General features: G+C 46.2%; 1 protein-coding gene across 1 annotated transcript in view; it reads right to left on the bottom strand.

Moving 5' to 3' along the window:
- LOC126292304 (uncharacterized) overlaps window positions 1–13993 on the bottom strand; it is a 389476-nt gene that overhangs the window by 273413 nt on the left and 102070 nt on the right. The window contains exon 2 of the mRNA XM_049986236.1: window positions 9235–9283. The gene's annotated coding sequence lies outside the window, so the exon portion shown is untranslated. The remainder of the gene's footprint in view (window positions 1–9234; window positions 9284–13993) is intronic.

The raw sequence follows: 13993 nt of genomic DNA, 5'->3' as shown, positions 1-13993 counted from the left end.
CCACACGCCATAGAACAAACGTAAGATATAAAAAAATATTAACCACTATGTTTCGTCCTGTTCAGTACAGATATTTATCATAACAGACAAGATATGATATCTGGGCCGGCCGGAGTGGCCGTGCGGTTCAAGGCGCTCCAGTCTGGAACCGCGAGACCGCTACGATTGCAGGTTAGAATCCTGCCTCGGGCATGGATGTGCTTGATGTCCTTAGGTTAGTTAGGTTTAAGTAGTTCTAAGTTCTAGGGGACTGATGACCTCAGAAGTTAAGTCCCTTAGTGCTCAGAGCCATATATCTGGAACCTATAATCGTCACATTTTCACTTTAAACTGAACCAACACAGTACGTGAGTATCAGATATCTTCCAGGCCCATTAACGTAACAGGATCAGGATTACACAGGCGGGTAACAATTCATAGATCAATATACAGGGTGAGTCAGCTAACATTACCGCTGGATATATTTCGTAAACCACATCAAATACTGACAAATCGATTCCACAGACCGAACGTGAGGAGAGGGGCTAGTGTAATTGGTTAATACAAACCACAAAAAAAAAAAATGAACGGAAGTATGTTTTTTAACACAAACCTACGTTTTTTAAATGGAACCCCGTTAGTTTTGTTAGCACATCTGAACGTATAAAAAAATGCGTAATCAGTGCCGTTTGTTGCACTGTAAAATGTTAATTACATCCGGAGGTATTGTAACCTAAAGTTGACGCTTGAGTACCACTCCTCCGCTGTTCGATCGTGTGTATCGGAGAGCACCGAATTACGTAGTGATCCAAAGGGAACGGTGATGGACCTTAGGTACGGAAGAGACTGGAACAGCACATTACGTCCACATGCTAACACCTTTTTATTGGTCTTTTTCACTGACGCACATGTACATTACCATGAGGGGTAAGATACACGCACACACGTGGTTTCCGTTTTCAATTATGGAGTGGAATAGAGTGTGTCCCGACATGTCAGGCCAATAGATGTTCAATGTGGTGGCCATCATTTGCTGCACACAATTGCAATCTCTGGCGTAATGAATGTCGTACACGCCGCAGTACATCTGGTGTAGTGTCGCCGCAGGCTGCCACAATAAGTTGTTTCATATCCTCTGGGGTTGTAGGCACATCACGGTACACATTCTCCTTTAACGTACCCCACAGAAGTGTAAGATCAGGAGAACGGGCTGGCCAATTTATGCGTCCTCCACGTCCTATGAAACGCCCGTCGAACGTGTACCTCACCCCTCATGGTAATGTACATGTGCGTCAGTGAAAAAGACCAATAAAAAGGTGTTAGCACGTGGACGTAATGGGCTGTTCCAGTCTCTTCTGTACCTAAGGTCCATCACCGTTCCCTTTGGATCTCTACGTAATTCGGTGCTCTCCGATACACACGATCGAACAGCGGAGGAGTGGTACTCAAGCGTCAACTTTAGGTTACAGTATCTCCGGAAGTAATTAACATTTTACAATGCAACAAACGGCACTGATTACGTATTTGTTTATATGGTCAGATGTGCTAACAAAACTAACGGGGTTCCGTTTAAAAATAACGTAGGTTTGTGTTAAAAAACATACTTCCGTGCATTTTTTATGTGATTTGTATTAACCAATTACACTAGCCCCTCTCCTCACGTTCGGTCTGTGGAATCGATTTGTCAGTATTTGACGTGGTTTACGAAATATATACAGCGGTAACGCTAGGTGACGCACCCTGTATACAGGGTGGAGAATAATTGCGTCACGAAATTTTAACCCTGGATAGCTGATGTCAGTATGAACCAAAATTACTAATGCTGTGTAGCTCGACAACGCACCATTTTTTAACTGCGGAAGCTTGCACGCGCTCCGATTGGCCGCGGGATTGCCCTGTTGCCGGATGCTCTGGACAACGCCTGTCCGCAAATGGACTGCCTGCCGCAGATCGCGACGTATCCAAGGCGGCCCGCACACTCGGAGGTAGCGCGCCAGCCTTCCACTCTGGGAACCTGGGGGCGAATGCGCCCGGGTCCCGACACTTCCATTGTAGTTTCATGATAAGGCGAACCGGAAACAAACCGTCAACAGCTGTTAGTTCGCGTACAGAAAGTCTTTTACAAATTGTGTCGGCCTTGAAAAGGGCCTCTTCTGTAGCTAGGACATGGTTTACTTGAAGTAGATTTCGCTTCCCACGCCCGGGTTATCGGGTTCGATTCCCGGCGGGGTCAGGGATTTTCTCTGCCTCGTGATGGCTGGGTGTTGTGTGCTGTTCTTAGGTTAGTTAGGTTTAAGTAGTTCTAAGTTCTAGGGGACTGATGACCGTAGATGTTGAGTCCCATAGTCCTCAGAGCCATTTGAACCATTTTTGAAGCACATTCTCGAACTGGCGACCCTCTCACGCGACACGAGCTTGATAACGTCGGTGTTTTGCCGAACTCTTTCGAAGATTCCTGGCATTGCCCTGATGTGATCGGCGGTATATTTAATGCAATCCATTAATCCCTCTTCGTTTCTAGGTAGTTCGCGTCTGGGTGGGTGAACTAGAACCTTGAAGAATCCCCAGAGGAAAACTCCTGGCGGCGTGAGGCCTGGTGATCGCGGGGACCATGTCCTACGACCACCTGTGCCAATTAGCCGGTCGTCGAAGAGTTCATTTAAATATCCGAGCAGCACGACGGTTATGTGCGCATGCCCCATCATGCCGCAACCACATGCATGTCCAGGACAACATCTTCCAGCTAGCCGGGTAGAGTTTCTTCTAAAAAGTCAAGGTAATTTGCCCCGTTAAGCCGAGGAGGTAGATGGACTGGCCCAACCAGATGCCTGCGCAAACGTTGAGCGAAAATCGTTCCTTGTGTCCGTGGACGTAAGTGACCTGAGGATTTACCTTGCCCAGTAATGAACATTTCGCCGGCCTCGGTAGCCGAGCGGTTCTAGGCGCTACAGTCTCCAACCGCGCGACCGCTGCGCAGGTTCGAATCCTGCCTCGAGCATGGATGTGTTTGATGTCCTTAGGTTAGTTAGGTTTAAGTAGTTCTAAGTTCTAGGGGGCTCGTGACCTCAGATGTTAAGTCCCATAGTGCTCAGAGCCATTTGAACCATTTTTGAATGAACGTTTCGAGTGTCATCACAATGGAAGGTGGACTCATTGGTAAACAACACAATGGCGGGGAAGTCGGGATCTCGTTCAACACGTCGCAGGAGCCACCAGCAAAACTCTAGCCTGTGTCCATAGTCCTCCACAGGATTTAGCTCTTGGACAGGGTGGAAACTGAATGGATGCTGGCCGTCATCTCTCAAAACTTCCCAGACTAACCGATGAGTGACCCCCATGCCGTGTCCAATCACTCGAGTTCTTGTCTAAGATGCTTCCTCGAAGCGCTCGAGAACAGTCTCTTCTCATCCCGTCGTGTTCGTGGTCTTCCAGCATCACCATGCTACCCCGCTAACGAGCCTGTTTCGTCACGTCGCCGGTGAATTGCTGTAAACGTTTGCGGGTTGCTTGGTTCCGTTTCTCATACAACCGTCGAGCTTCTTGTGCATTACCGTCGGCTGGTCCATAAACAAAAACCGTATCTCGTTGTTCTTCAAACGAGTACTGTGCCGCCATGCTTACTGTACGACTAAATCGCAGCTGACGTGTGTGCGCTCCGAAGCGAAGCTTACGTGTAAATGCCTCTGACGTGAGGTCGAGACAAACGACACGTATCATGTTGAGGCAGTGACGGGAAGAGGGCCGTTTCTATGTCTGAACCGACAACCACAGCGCTGCCCGTCAAAAGACGAGCGGCAACAGGGCAATCCCACAGCCAATCGGAGCGCGTGGTGGCAAGTTTCCGTAGTTGAAAAATGGTGCGGTGTCGACCTACACAATATTAGTAACTTTTGTTCCTACTCACCATCAGCTATCCAGGGTTAAAATTTAGTGGCACGAGCGACGCACAAAGCATAAATACGGCGCTTCTCTAAACAATAACAGGGCACGAAGCTAGTTTATGAACACTAGTTAGTATCAATATCCACAAGCGACCAGCTCATACAGCACGGCACACGCAACATAATTCTCGTTCGTTAATAAGCACCCTCAAAACCAGCCCGCCGTGTGGTACATAATTCCAGTTCCACGAGAAACAAATCAGTCACCCATAATGGGTGCGCTGCAGACGAATGAGCAGAAAACAGGTCGGGTGGTGACGTTGACCGAACACAGTACCTCAGTGAGACTGCGTCATCCAGAAACAATCTTCACGTCTAGCCAGCAGGTTATACTCATGTCCAACATTCCGGTAGACCACTTGTTGGGGCGCAACACAACTTCACCAATCCGCTGCGTCCACCAATCACTTCCTCCTACACCATCGCCAGGACTCTTTCTCCTACTAATGTCTCCTGACCGCACAAGAGGTCACCTCACCGCCTAAGGTAAGACTGACCAAAGTAGGCGGCTACTGCCAAGCTACGCACACAGTGCCATACACGACGCACAGAGTTTCAGAGGGATATCACTGTCCGTTTCCACTTGGCCACTTGCTCGAATCGAGCAGTATCCAGACTTGAGGGGCATTCCGAAGTCTCTGTAGACCAATGCTGGAGTGCACGCAGGTACGAGGGCAAGCTTACGCATCGTCACGGTTGTATTCCACAACTTTGATTGTCACTTAGCGCACTTTAATTGCACAACGGTACGTCATGGACATCCTTTGTCCTCGTGTGTTACCTCTCGTGTGAGAGTATCGTGGTACTATTTTTTGAATAGGATGATGCTCGTCTACACATGACTCGTGCCTGTATGAGGTGTTCGTGTAATGTTGAGGTACTGATATCTGTCTCCAATAGAATATTTATGTGACCATTTGCGGAGCATTCGGTTGTCACAGAGGCCCGATGTTGGAACGCAGGGGCGACGTCTGGAGAGTTTTTTGGAAATCTATTGTAGCGTCTCCTGGCCAATCGTCATAAAAAGCGTGTGACAGAATTTTTTCCGTGTGTGTAAGACCAGTTAACATGTATCGATATAGTGCCACGCACATGGCGAAAGAGAAATAATCCAAACACCAATAAACATAACCAAGTGAAACAATAAAGCAAGATTGTGTAAACATTTCACGAATGTATTATGTGTGTATGTAGAACATTCATAATTATTTGACGTTCTATGCATTTTTTAACTTTGAATCCATGACATATTATTATCTTTGACAATCGTATTATTGTTAAATGAATTAGTGATTATGATCTGTGCCTCAGATAAAAGGACAATTCAGTACATTTATAAATAGTAAAAAGCATTGTAATAATCTCTCTGTTCTCTTTGGGTTTCGTTACGAGTACCACTTGCGTGTTAAGCAAATGTATATGCTGGCCGTAAGTCTTTTGTTCATGAAGCTTGAGGCGAGTTGTCGTAAAACGGTGTGTAAAATTAGTGCATTTTCGTTTGAATATATAGAGTTTGAGCAAATATGTTTTTAAAATAATTTGTAAAGTGGCCAGCCATTAGTGCCGTAATTAATTTAGACATTTTCAGCATTTAATTTGGCGGAAGCCGCTGTACCAATCTGCGAGGGCAACGACCGCTGACGCGGCACATTTATAAAGTATTTATTTCAGGCATCGCAGTCGTCTCGCCGGTAAAGCGAGGTAGCATAATAATATTGAACATTTTCTTACAGCTTCCAGCAGTGCCGGCAGACTACATTATTTTAGTCAGTGCATTTCTCAGTTTGATTTGTAAGGTGCTGTGCGACATGTTCTATGCGACCACAAAAATATAACGAATAACTGTGTTATGACTTTATCATTTTCACATTTTGTGGCATGGCCTGCTCTGTGAAACTAAAGCAATATTTTACATTTTTTCCCTGAGATTAAGAGAACGCAGGCTAGCCGCGCGCCTGTTCTAATTAACAGTATTCAAAAATCCACAGCATAACGTAAACAACATTCAGTGCTGTAACGATCATTTGAATTTCATTACTGACTTTTCTGATTACGATGCAAAGTAGTGAGTTCAGATACAGTTTTCTTTCTTGATTACGTTACAGTAGCAAGTGAATGTTTCCTATATGATTATCCAGAGCAGATGTGGAAAAGCAATAATTTGATCCACGGTGCGCCACATTTATGATAAATATGTTTATTCCCTCTCCCACTCCATGTCTGAACTAAACATATATGTGCTAGTGTGACTCAGACAGCCAAAGTGAAATATTTACACAACATTACTCAAAGTTAACTGCTTTTATGAGGAAAGAATTACCAAGTAAAGACAGTGTAATGACATTGAATCAAAACCATAGCAACTTGTTACAAATAATTGTGTTTACTGCCATCAGCTCTCAGTTTCAGTTTTATATCAGTCTGAACATTGCAAATCCAAACTTTAATATCGCAAAGCAAAGTTACTAGTTACCATGTACCAACTTACTTGCTGCTACACGTATATAATGATATCTAAATAAATAAAACCACAAGCCGCATAAAATTAACTCCAGTAGTAAGGGAGACGGAATACTATGGTTAGGTCTTATGGAACCAAACTGCTGAGGTCATCGGCCCCTAAGTTTACACATTACTTAATCTTAACCTAACTTACGCTAAGGACAACACACACACACACACACACACACACACACACACACACACACACACACACACACATGCACGAAGGAGGACTCGAACCTCCGACGGGGGGAGCTGCGCTGACGTTGACGAGGCGCCTCAGACCGCTCGGCTACCCCGCGAGGCCGTCTGGAGACGTAGCACTGTGATTTCGTTTTTTGTGCAGTAGTCGCGCATCAACAGGGATGAATCTGCAGGTACGTTATGATGAGGCAAAAGCCATGAATTGTCTCGACACATTTCAGACCATTTCCTTCTCACATTTACTCGCAGGCGTAGCAACACGTCCCGATAGTACCATCGATCGACAGTTTGCTCCTGTGCCACGAATTCATGATGACTAATCCTTCAAAGTCAAAGAAAACTATCAGCATGGTTTTGAGGTGTGACCTGACCTAACCTGACGATCTACTTTTGGAGAACTTTTCCCGAGTCGTGAAGGCTGAAGCTTGGTGTCAACATCATAACCGTAGACCCACGTCTCATCACCGGTTATGATTCTCTTAAGACACATAAGTCACGGCTGCAAAATACTAACGCGAATTCTTTACAGACGAATGGAAAAACTGGTAGAAGCCGACCTCGGGGAAGATCAGTTTGGATTTCGTAGAAATATTGGAACACGTGAGGCAATACTGAACCTACGACTTATCTTGGAAGCTAGATTAAGAAAAGACAAACCTACGTCTGTAGCATTTGTAGACTTAGAGAAAGCTTTTGACAATGTTGACTGCAATACTCTCTTTGAAATTCTGAAGGCGGCAGGGGTAAACTACAGGGAGCGAAAGGCTATTTACAATTTGTACAGAAACCAGATGGCAGTTATAAGAGTCGAGGGGCATGAAAGGAAAGCAGATATTCAATCTGTATATTGAGCAAGCAAAAAAGGAAACAAAAGAAAATTTGAAATAGGTATTAAAATCCGTGGGGAAGAAATAAAAACTTTGAGGTTCGCCGATGACATTGTACTTCTGTCAGAGACAGCAAAGGACTTGGAAGAGCAGTTGAACTGAATGGATAGTGTCCTGAAAGGAGGGTATAAGATGAACATTAACAAAAGCAAAACGAGAATAATGGAATGTAGTCGAGTTGACTCGGGTGATGCTGAGGGAATAAGATTAGGAAATGAGACACTTAAACTAGTAAAGGAGTTTTGCTATTTGGGGAGCAAAATAACTGATGATGGTCGAAGTAGAGAGGATATAGAATGTAGACTGGCAATTGCAAGGAAAGCGTTTCTGAAGAAGAGAAATTTGTTAACTTCGAGTATTCATTTGTCAGGAAGTCGTTTCTGAAAGTATTTGTATGGAGTGTAGCCATGTATGGAAGAGAAACATGGACGATAAATAGTTTGGACAAGAAGAGAATAGAAGCTTTCGAAATGTGGTGCTACAGAAGAATGCTGAAGATTAGATGGGTAGATCACGTAACTAATGAGGAGGTATTGAACAGAATTGGGGAGAAGAGGAGTTTGTGACGCAACTTGACCAGAAGAAGGTATCGGTTGGTAGGATATGTTCTGAGGCATCACCAATTTAGTATTGGAGGGCAGCGTGAAGGGTAAAAATCGTAGAGGGAGACCAAGAGATGACTACACTAAGCAGATTCAGAAGGATTGAGGCTGCAGTACATACTGGGCGATGAAGAAGCTTGCACAGGATAGAGTAGCGTGGAGAGCTGCATCAGACCAGTCTCACGACTGAGGACCACAACAACAACAAGCAACATCTCGTTCTCTTTTGCACGTTCCAAAAGCTCGTCAGAGACTGCGAGGCGAAGGTATTTCTGGTCTTGACTCATTAGCTGGTGTCGTGGCGGCAATACGATGCATTCCAAGATGCTGTTTCAGTATTTTATAACATGATCCAACTGAAATTTTACATTCTTCGGTTAACTCTCAGACAGTAAGTCATAGATTGGCTCGTACAGGTTCGTCGTTGTTCCTGACATGATGGTAGGCGTCGAATGGCGTCATGAACCAGGATGGTCATTTTTCAGCCATGTGAACCGTTTGTAACGCCGAGTACGGTTTAAGCAGCCATCACCGTAGGCTTCCTGCGTCATTTGGTGTGTCTCCGTAAAGCGTTTCTTGAGTTTCATGCGGAATTTAACGTAGACGCGTTGCTCCTCTAACTCTGCCATCTCGAAATTCGCAAACTGTTAGAAATGACGTTCTACGCAATACATCATCGAACAATAACTAGCAGAAATACAATAATGAAACTTCCGGCAGTTACACATTAAACACGGGAGTGTGCAGGGACGCCAACCGCCTTTCGCTCCAACTCATGATTGGCGCGAATTTACGGATGTTGGGAGATTTTTTGAACAGACGTTGTCTATGCCGGAAGGGTATTATGAGGCCTCACCAATTGCGTGCGGCTCGCGTATCGCCTCCCCCCTAATGTGTGTCGAGTCTACCCGCATACGCGAAGCAAGCAAAGTTTTTATAATGATCCAGAGGATTATCAAACAAAATCGCAACTTATACAAAATTCTAGGAAATTCTTGCTCTTTTTGTTCAAACTCCGTCAACCATGTGACCTCAGCGACACTTAGCATCGCTGCTACAACAAAATATCCGCGTGCCAAGGCACGTTTGCTGCTAGAAATAGATGTCATTAAACAGTACCTTGATCCGCTGCGTCAAATATCTTCTAGCTCCAGTCTTTGATGTTTACCTGCAACAGAAAAAAAGAATTGCATCTCGTTAGTAACAGATGAGCTTTAATGGCTGCATACACAAAGGGAATACTTATCCGTTTTACAACCTGACGTTAAGTTCAAGACAATTCAAAATGTATACAGCGATCAAAAAGGCTTTAACAAGTTAATGCATAGCGGTAGCTGAGTGGACAGCGCGAGAGAATGTCAATCCCAAGGGCCCGGGTTCGATTCCCAGTTGGGTCGGAGATTTTCTCCGCTCAGGGACTGGGTATTGCGTTGTCATCATCATCGTCAGTTTCATCCCCAGTGACGCGCGAGTAGCCGAAGTGGCGTCATATCGAAAGACATGCACCCAGCGAACTGACTACCCGACGGTAGGCCGCAGCTACACGACATTTACATTTACCATGAAAGCTGGAATGCCCCTTTGGGGGCGGCAGGACCTAGGTTGACCGCCACTGTAATACGTTATGTTCGTAATGAGCAAACCGCCAGAGGACCGTACTACCTGAAATCTCCTGACGAGGATACGCGAGGCTATCAAGACGAAGCTTCGCGGGAAGGTGTACAGGATGTGCTTCTGCTCCCCAAAATACAGTCACTCAAGAGCTATCAAATTTTGCGTCACTCCCATATTCTCCTTTCTCTAGAGGTTCCTGATGGAGAAATAATAGTGTGGCAGGCATTTCGAGAAAGACGACAAGGTGACTGAGAAGCGTATGTCCACCAATCCCCGTGGTTTTAGAAAGCATCGCTCCTGCGAAACTCAGCTTGCTCTACTCTCGCATGATACACTGAGAACTATGGACGAAGGACAACCGGCTGATTCCACATTTCTAGATTTCTGGAAAGCATCTGACACGGTATCCCATTGCAGGCTGTTAACGAAGGTACGAGTACATGGAATAAATCCACAGATATGTGAGAGGTTCGAAGACTTCTTAAATAGCAGAACCCAATATGTTGTCCTCGACGGTGAGTGTTCATCAGAGACAGGGGTATTGAGCGCCCCAAGGAAGTGCGATAGGATCGCCGTTGTTCGCTGTTGATTCGGCGGACTGGGAGGGTAACATTCTGCGGCTGTTCGCTGAAGATGCTGTGGTGTACAGGAAGGTGTCGAAGTTGAGTGACTGTAGGAAGATACAAGACGACAAAATTTCTAATTGGTGTGATGTTGGCAGCTAGCTGTACAATGCAGAAAAATGCAAGGTAATGCAAAAAAATGGCTCTGAGCACTATGGGACTCAACTGCTGTGGTTATAAGTCCCCTAGAACTTAGAACTACTTAAACCTAACTAACCTAAGGACATCACACACATCCATGCCCGAGGCAGGATTCGAACCTGCGACCGTAGCAGTCGCATGGTTCCGGACTGCGCGCCTAGAACCACGAGACCACCGCGGCCGGCCAAGGTAATGCAGATGAGTTGGAAAAACCTGGGCGTTATTTTCCAATACAGCATTAGAAGCATACTGCGTGACACACTCACGTCTTTTAAATGTCAGGGCGTAAAGTTGCAAAGCGATGTGAGATGGAACGAACGTTCAAGCATTGTTCTGCCCTGGTCGTCCTGTCTGGACCGGTGCTGGTCCTACACATTTTAGCAATATTCTAGGATGGGTTGCACGAGTGTTTTGCAAGCGGCCTTATTTATACACTCATGCTCATAAATTAAGGATAATTGCAGAAAGTGGTCGCACACAACGAGGCACTACCCAAAACCGGCACTAATAGCACAGGCACATAGGGAACACACACGACACAGATCTGTAAGTCCGCAGTACTGGTGATAAGTTGGGAAAATGATCCCAAAAGAGATGTGCTACAAACGCCACTGTTTCCTGCCCATGTGCCCCGACATCAATATGGGATATGATCACCATGCACACGTACATAGGCCGCACAATGGGTTAGCATACTCTGGATCAGGTGGTGGAGCAGCTGCTGGGGTATAGCCTCCCATTATCGCACCAGTGCCTGTCGAAGCTCCTGAAGTGTCGCAGGGGTTTGAAGACGTGCAGCGATACGTCGACCGAGAGCATCCCAGACGTGCTAGATGGGTTTAGGTCTGGAGAACAGGCAGGCCACTCCATTTGCCTGATATCTTCTGTTTCAAGGTACTCCTCCACGATGGCAGCTCGGTGGGGCCGTGCGTTATCATCCATCAGGAGGAAGGTGGGGCACACTGCACCCGTGAAAAGACGGACATACTGGTGCAAAATGATGTCCCGGTACTCCTGACCTGTAACAGTTCATTTGTCAAAGACATGCAAGGACGTACGTGCACCACTCATAATCCCACCCCACACCATCAAACCACGACCTCCATACAGGTCCCTTTCAAGGACATTAAGGGGTTCGTATCTGGTTCCTGGTTCACGCCAGATGAAACCCCGGCGAGAATCACTGTTCAGACTATACCTGGACTCGTCCGTGAACATAACCTGGGACCACTCTTCCAGTGACCATGTACTGTGTTCTTGACACCAGGCTTTACAGGCTCTCCTGTGACCAGGGCTCAGTGGAATGCACCTTGCAGGTCTCCGGGCGAATGAGCCATGGTTCAGTCGTCTGTAGACTGTGTGTCTGGAGACAACTGTTCCAGTGGCTGCGGTAAGGTCCCGAGCAAGGATACCTGCAGTACTACGTGGCCATCTCAGGGCACGGATGGTGAGATATCGGTCTTCTTGTGGTGTTGTACACTGTGGACGTCCCGTACTATAGCGCCTGGACACGTTTCCTGTCTGCTGGAATCGTTTCCATTATCTTGAGATCACACTTTGTGGCACAAGGAGGGCCCGTGCTACGACCTGCTGTGTTTGACCAGCCTCCAGTCGCGCTAGTATTCTACCCCTCATAACGTCATCAATACGTGTTCCTTGAACCATTTTCAACACACAGTCACCATTAGCACGTCTGAAAACGTCTGCACCCTTACTCGCTGCACCGTACTCTGACATGCACCAACACACCTCTGCGTATGTGGACTGCTGTAAGCGCTACCGTGGGTCGACCGCAGGTCAAATACACCACATGGTCATACCCCGAGGTGATTTAAACCGCCCACCATAGCGTTGTTTCACAATGTATCAGCACTATTTTTAATCTATGATCGTGAGTGTAGATTGGTCTGATGAATTGCAGCTAGAGCTAAATGTGAAAAAATGTAAGTTAATGCGGATGAGTAGGAAGAACAAGCCTATAATGTTCGGTTACAGTATTACTGGTGTCCTACTTCATACAATGAAATCGTTTAAATATCGGGCGCAACGTTGCAAAACAATATCAGGTGGGTGAGCTTGTCAAAAGTGTGGTACGAAAGGGGAATGGTCGACTTCAGTTTATAGGGACAATTTTAGGAGAGAGTGGTTCACCTGTAGAGGAGACCGCACACAGGACCTATCCTTGAGTACTGCTCTAGAGTTTGGGATCCGTACCAGGTCGGATTGAAGAAAGACATGGAAGCAATTCCGTTGGTGCTGCTAGATTTGTTAGCGGTAGTTTCGAACAACAATTGAGTGCTACGGAAACACCTCAGGATCTCAAATGAGGGTCCCTTGAGATAAGGCGCGGTTCTTTTCTAGAAACACTATTGGGAAAATTTAGAGAAGCATTTTTACAGAAAGGTTCTACAGCCGCAAATATACATACTACAAAGATACGATACGATAATTCAGGACTCATATGGGGGCATATAAACACTGATTTTTTCATCGCTTTCTTTGCGAAAGGAGCCCGAAAGGAAACGACAAGTAGAGGTACAGAGTACCCTCCGCCATGCATCGTACTATGGCTTGCGGAGTATCTTTATAGATGTAGATGGTTTCCTGAACAGCCTAAATGCAGACTTCTATAAATGAGGTCTCCACCAAGACAGCCATCCGTCGTTGGAAGAAATTTGTCACACTGAAGGGTGAACATGCAGACAAGTGACGACAGCATCACTAAATTTCAAGATTACAATGTCAGTTTCGAAATGATAATTAGGACTTACGATTATCCTTGCAGTCATTTTTCCCTTCGCTCACAACGCGAATGAGCTAGGACAGGAAATCGTTGATATTGTCACGAAGAATGATCCGCCGCGACACACTGTAGACTGGCTTGCGGAATATTCATGCAGATGTGGATGTGGAGCAGCCAGTGACGGTAGCTGCCGGCTTTGGGCCGTTTGCATACGGTAACGCGGGGTGAGGCAGTAACGGTGCGTCTGGGGACTCCGTTCTCCAGAGGCGGGCGAAGCCAGAGTAGAGGTAGAGAGGGACAGGGAGAGGGGGGGGGAGAGAGAGAGAGAGAGAGAGAGAGAGAGAGAGAGAGAGAGACAGAAAGGGCAGGCACAACACAACAGGCGCGACGCAGCGGCAGCAGGTTCGCCTGGCGCGAACACACCGTTACGCGCAGGAATGCCGGCTGCACCTGTCTCAACCTTCCCAACTCTATTGAACGGAGAATACCAGCGTAACTGTAATACGGAATGTAAGTTGCGTTTACATTGTCTCCAGGTACGGAGCTAACTGCCTTCTAACCATGCACGTCCTCTACAAGGGTCAGATGTAAGGGAAGCACGCTATAATTACACTACTCGCCATTAAAATTGCTACACAACGAAGATGACGTGCTACAGAGCGAAATTTAAGCGACAGGAAGACGATGATGTGATATGCAAACGATTAGCTTTTCAGAGCATTCACACAAGGTTGGCGCCGGTGGCGACACCCACAAC

This window comes from Schistocerca gregaria, chromosome 9 (genome assembly GCF_023897955.1).
Source record: "Schistocerca gregaria isolate iqSchGreg1 chromosome 9, iqSchGreg1.2, whole genome shotgun sequence".
Classification (NCBI taxonomy): Eukaryota; Metazoa; Arthropoda; class Insecta; order Orthoptera; family Acrididae; genus Schistocerca; species Schistocerca gregaria.
Note: the sequence above shows the minus strand (reverse complement) of the source record. Positions and strands in the feature narration are given on the sequence as shown.